Source organism: Bison bison, unplaced genomic scaffold, assembly GCF_000754665.1.
Source record: "Bison bison bison isolate TAMUID 2011002044 unplaced genomic scaffold, Bison_UMD1.0 scf7180017864503, whole genome shotgun sequence".
NCBI classification, from domain to species: Eukaryota; Metazoa; Chordata; class Mammalia; order Artiodactyla; family Bovidae; genus Bison; species Bison bison.
The window spans coordinates 6,229,967-6,236,581 of NW_011495061.1; positions in this window are offsets into that span (position 1 = coordinate 6,229,967).

Here is a 6,615-nt window from a genome sequence, read left to right on the forward strand (position 1 = left end):
CCAAACCTCCCTAGGCTTTGCCTTTCACCTGCCTTTGTTTAGAATCGGTGTTCATCCCTCACCCCAGCTCCTCTGCCTGGTTTGGACAGAGCTGAGCTGGATGCTGCTGGTGGGCCTGATTGTCCCTCAGCTCAAAAGAAAACGCCTTCCTAATAGCACCAGAGAAGAGGGCAGGCGGTGTTGCTGGTTTGTCCCCTGACTTCCTGGGAAGGGAACTCGGGAGCGTAGACAGTGTATTCCTCCAAGGGAAGACTCCAGCTGATGCACTGAGAGTTATGAGTAAAGCTGGTGTGGGGTTTCTTCTTAGCCCGCGAAAGTTGAAGAGTCCCCCCAAGATACTTGATGAAACTAGAGTACATCTTTTTTTTTCTTCCCCAGCTGCTCCACGAGTCTTGCAGAATCTTAGTTCTCCGACCGGGTATTGAACCCAGAGCCATGGCGTTGAAAGCACCAAGTACTACGCACTGGACCGCCAGGGAACTACCCCAGGGTACATCTTAGCAGATGTAGCTAGTTGGAGTGTAACTCTGCAATATGATCCAGACGATGCTCAAGGCAAGCCTTTCAAGTCCAAGAAACCCTGCCCCCACCTCCCACTCTATCCCAGACACAATTTGAAGCCACTACAAAGAGAAAGTACGTTGGGTACAGTCTGCACTCCAATTTAGGAAATAGAAGGATTTGGCTTCCTTAATCCTCTACAGGTGGCAGCTACCCAGAGGGCCACACTTCTCCCTGTGCCCGCGCACTGCACCCCCAGGTCATTAGGGGCAAACTAATAGCCAGTCTCACATCCTGCCCTCCTGTATGGCAGCCCTGGGACTAGGGAACTTGGGAAACCATGCACTCAGGGCTGACATGGTCTGGATTCCATGTCTCATCCTGAGGAATTTACATCCCAGTGTTTCCTGGCTCAGACAAGTTGTAGACCGGTCGAGCAACAGTGGGTGGGGAGTGGGAGGGTGAAAGGAAAGGGGCGGAGCTGGAGTCTGTTGTCAGAAAGAAAGGAAAGGGAACAGGAGGGACAGGAGGCAAGGCTGCCTCAGCCCCTCCACTGTAAGCACTTCTACACTTAACTAGGTTTAAGTGTAAACTTCCTTCAGGGATGAGGGGGTCTTTCGAAGAATACTCCAGCCAAACACACTCTTTTCTTTGGCCTGAGGAACAGGGTGTGTGACTAGTACCGTTGAGGGCCCCGAGCTTGGGGCTGAATGCACTGTGGTTGCAGTCTTAAAATTCATAATCATTTTATCTCTGATTTTGTGTCAAGGGAAGTCTCATGGAACCAACAATGGAGCAGGCAGGCAAGGCGGTGGAGGGAGCGGGGGTCCCTGGAGCCTGACCTTACACAGTCACATTCCCTACGGCCGCCATGGATGGGTTCTCACTATCCCTCCCCTGCCTGGCAGGGGTCTGGTGCCAGTGCAGGATGGTGGGTGTTGGGGGCATGGTGGTGGCCATCCCCACCTACTGAGCTCATCCCAGCTCTGAGTTCTAATGATGCTTGGCAGTAGCCTATGTGCTGTGGGCTGGGGTGGCAGGCCTGTGGGAAGGGGAAGCTGGCAGCTTTTAGGCCAAAGAGACCACCCCCTCAGGCACCCATGAGGTCCTATGCCCTGGAGGGCTCTTTCTCCAGGTTCTGTGCCAGGAGGATCCTCACTTCCTCCTTCCACTTTTCCAGACCTTAGCTCTTGTTTTTCTCTTCTAGCCACCTCAAGGTAACCTCCTGGAATTACACAAAATTCAAGTTGTATAATTTCAGTGATTCCAAATACAAGCTAAATACTTCATTTAAAATTGGTATTGCATAAAATGAAAAGGAAGAGTAAAATTGATACTAAAAATTTAAGTCTTTAATTTTTCTTTACTTAGGATGACATTAAGGAGCAAATAAAAAACACCATAACAAGTCATAAGAGAGTCTGTGAAAGAAGGAGAAAGTCTATGTATTATGCATCTGTGTATAAGAGGTGGAGGCTGAAATACACATAATAGAAAATTTGCCATTTTAAACATTTTTGAGTGTGCAGTTCATTAAGTACATTCACTCTGTTGTGTAAACATGACTACCATCTGCAAAACCTTTTTATCTTCCAAAACTGAAATTGTACCCATTAAAAACTCCCCCTCCCCACTCCCTCCAGCCCCTGGCAACCACCATTCTTTCTCTTTCTATGACTCTAGCTGAACTTGGTACTTCACAGAAATGCAATCACATGCTATTCGTCCTTCTGTGTCTGGCTTTATGTATACCTTCGATAGCCCTTTTCCTCCTGCTTTTTGACGAAGAGTCCCCATTATTTTCTTTTTCTTTTTACACTAAGCCCTGCAGATTATGTAGCCTGCCCTGCCTAGGAAAGCTCTTCAGTGCTCTTTTTGCTGTCACACAGGAGGTGTGACTCGTGTTTGGGGAATATATCATATGCTTCTACTTTTTAGGTTATGGGCTCCCATAGGGTAACTGGGAATTTCTACTTCCACAGAATTCTAGACATCCTGCAAAGCAGGTCACCTCTAGCTTCTAAACTCACCTGCCTTGAGAGACACAAAGAGTCCTCAATCCTTCATGCAGAAATTTCATATTGCTTATAGAACTCGGCTAAAATTGAAAGACAGAAGGCAAGTCTTGTGAGCATGAAGCATGCTCAAAAATCAGGATAATTGCATGAATAGTTAAGATGAAAATTAGCTGGCAAAAGTTTTTTCTTCTCACTTTTCTGCTTTTGAATGACAGAGAATAGCATTCTTGCTCTAATGTCAATCCTAAATTTCTCCTAGATTGCTTCCTTTCTGCAGTTTCCCTGGACACACAGGAGGCATCCAAAAACAAGACAGAGCACCTTCACTAATCTGTCCAGAAGGCCATCTGCATAAGGAAGGATGTGGAAACACAGTTCTAATCTGAGTTTCAGACTCAGTCCCAGAGCCCTCTAGATAAATTCTGCAATTTCTAAGAAAAAAGGTAATCTCTGCTGCCACAAGGGAGTTGTCTTATCTTTTTAAATAGGGAACTTTTGCTCCAAGCAAGTGATGGCACTTTTGTGCCGATGAGGACGCTGGGAGGGCAGTAGGTCCAGATGGGAGCAGCTGTTATACTCACCAGACCTTTTACCCAGACAGAACTCATCAGCTAAGCGGTTTCCCCACTGCCTTAGAGCTTCTCTAACTAGTAAAGTAATGCTCAAAATTCCAAGCCAGGCTTCAGCAATACGTGAACCACGAACTTCCAGATGTTCAAGCTGGTTTTAGAAAAGGCAGAGGAACCAGAGATCAAATTGCCAACATCCACTGGATCATGGAAAAAGTAAGGGAGTTCCAGAAAAACATCTATTTCTGCTTTATTGACTATGCCAAAGCCTTTGACTGTGTGGATCACAATAAACTGTGGAAAATTCTGAAAGAGATGGAAATACCAGACCACCTGACGTGCCTCTTGAGAAACCTGTACGCAGATCAGGAAGCAACAGTTAGAACTGGACATGGAACACCAGACTGGTTCCAAATAGGAAAAGGAGTACGTCAAGGCTGTATATTGTCACCCTGCTTATTTAACTTATATGCAGAATACATCATGAGAAACGCCGGACTGGAAGAAGCACAAGCTGGAATCAAGATTGCCAGGAGAAATATCAATAACCTCAGATATGCAGATGACACTACCCTTATGGCAGAAAAGTGAAGAGGAACTAAAAAGCCTCTTGATGAAAGTGAAAGAGGAGAGTGAAAGAGTTGGCTTAAAGCTCAACATTCAGAAAATGAAGATCATGGCATCTGGTTCCATCACTTCATGGGAAATAGATGGGGAAACAGTGGAAACAGGTCACACTTTATGTTTTGGGGCTCCAAAATCACTGCAGATGGTGACTGCAGTCATGAAATTAAAAGACACTTACTCCTTGGAAGGAAAATGATGACAAACTTAGATAGCATATTAAAAAGCAGAGACATTACTTTGCCAACAAAGGTCCATCTAGTCTAGGCTATGGTTTTTCCAGCGGTCATGTATGGATGTGAGAGTTGGACTGTGAAGAAAGCTGAGCACTGAAGAATTGATGCTTTTGAACTGTGGTGTTGGAGAAGAAACTCTTGAGAGTCCCTTGGACTGCAAGGAGATCCAACCAGTCCATTCTAAAGGAGATCAGTCCTGGGTCATTAGAAGGGCTGATGCTAAAGCTGAAACTCCAGTACTTTGGCCACCTCATGCGAAGAGTTGACTCATTGGAAAAGACTCTGATGCTGGGAGGGATTGGGGGCAGGAGGAGAAGGGGACGACAGAGGATGAGATGGCTGGATGGCATCACTAACTCGATGGACATGAATTTGAGTAAACTCCGGGAGTTGGTGATGGACAGGGAGGCCTGATGTGCTGCAATTCATGGAGTTGCAAAGAGTCGGACACAACTGAGCGACTGAATTGAACTGAACTGAACATTCTGAAATTACGGAATATTCTTTGAATCAGAAAATCAGGAACAACAGAAAAGTGGACCATTTTTGGTGTGCAAAGGTGAAGTTGGTGAAACCTTGTGGGTGTATTAAAGTCAAAAAGAAAGCAATTAGCTAAGAGATGAAAAGCTCTGGTGAGCCTTGGGGTCAGCCACCAGCAGGAGGCACTAAGTAGGTTCAGGGAGCAGTTGACAGCTACACACGGCTTCACCACTTCCTTCTGGAAGGAATCAACCGGCTGTGGCTGGATGAGGTCAGTCTTTAATCTCAAAGGAAGTTATTTCATGCTAGGAGAAAACAGGGTTAGTGATAGGAAGAGAAGAACCCTGACTGCCTCCTCAGGTCATGGCGTTTGACATTAGGACAGGGGTCCCCAACTTCTGGGCTATGGACCGCTATGTCCTTTCAGATCAGTGGTGGCATTAGATTAGAAATAAAGTGCACAATAAATGTAATTCTCCTGAATCATCTAGAAACCACCCGTACCCCACCCAGGTCTGTGGAAAAATTGTCTTCTGTGAAACTGGTCCCTGGTGCCAAAAATGTTGGGGACCACTGAATTAGAAGGAAATGCCCACACCAGACTTAGGAGACTAGCTTTGTCTCTTGGCTGAGTCTCACAACCACTTCTGGCTTTGTAACTAGTGTTGACCAAGGAAATACTTCTGAGCACATCTGAGATTTAGTCCTGATGCCAGTTCCAATTCTTGTGACTAGAAGGTGCTGAGGACTAAATATTGTTTTCAAGCCTGCACTTACAGGGCAAATCTCTGCCAGGCCTACTGGGTCCCAAGTACTAGTCACTTACTCTACCAATGTTCAACACTCCTCAGCCCAGTCCTAATTAATGTACGGGCAGGTTGTTGGCAGTATTTATTAGTGGCATCCTGCATCCCTGCATGGGCTTCCCTGGTGGCTCAGCAGTAAAGAATCTGCTTGCAGTGCTTGCTTCGGCAGCACATATACTAAAATTGGAATGATACAGAGAAAATTAGCATGGCCTCTGTGCAAGGATGACAAGAAAATTTGTGAAGAATTCCATATTTTTTCAGGATGTGGAACACATGTACACCCATGGCTGATTCATGTCAATGTATGGCAAAAACCACTACAATATTGTAAAGTAATTAGCCTCCAATTAAATAAGCAAATTAAAAAAAAAAAAAAGAGAGAGAATCTGCATGCAATACAGGAGGCCACTTGTAATGCAAGAGACGCAGATCCGATCTCTAGGTTGTGAAGATCCCCTAAAGAAGGAAATGGCTGCCCACTCCAGTATTCTTGCCTGGAGAATCCCATGGACAGAGAAGCCTGGCAGGCTATAGTTCATGGGGTTGCAAAGCGTCAGACACGACAGAAATTAAACCACCACCACCACTATCACTCTGCAGTCTCGGGGTAAGGTCTACGGGGCCACTTTTCTCCATCTTCACAGAAAAAGCCACTTGCTCACTCAAAGGCAGACCCCAGTTCAGGGCCCCAGAGTCAACCATGACTGGATGCAATAGGGTGCTGAAGCTCCCACCCAACGTCCTTAGCAACCATTGGGATGAATGCCCTTTCCTGCCCTACCCTTGGATTTGAGTCTAACAAGTAGGCTCTGACTGGGGGCTTCCCTGATGGTCCAGTGGCTAAGACTTTGCAGGGGGCCTGGGTTCGATCCCTGATTAGGGAACTAGACCCCACATGCCATAACTAAGAGTTCAAATGCTGCAACTAAAGATCTTGCATACCACCACTAAAAATATCCCACACTCGGCATAGACAAATAAAATAAACATGGAGGCTCTAACCTTGTTGCCAGGGTTTGCAGATGCTACTACTCCGGAGATATTTTAAAAAGTGTTTTTAAAAAAAACAAAACCTATTGCCTTTAACTACCTTCTTTGGCTATCTTTCTTCCTTTTTCTTCCTTACTGGGTATCAGAAGACAAGGAGGAGCTTACTCATACTGTATATGCAGTGACTAAGATTTACTCATTCAGAGGAAGAAGAGCCTGTTTCTAGCTCCACCTCTGAAACTAGGAAGTTAGAACTTAGCACTCAATCCCTAGGAAAATTTTTCAAGCTTTCCTAAATGACCCTTCAATCAGTGACAAACCAAGACTAAATTATAAACTAGTTTTAAGCATATAGCTGTGTGAATGTATGGTCTTCAACTGGATGTGA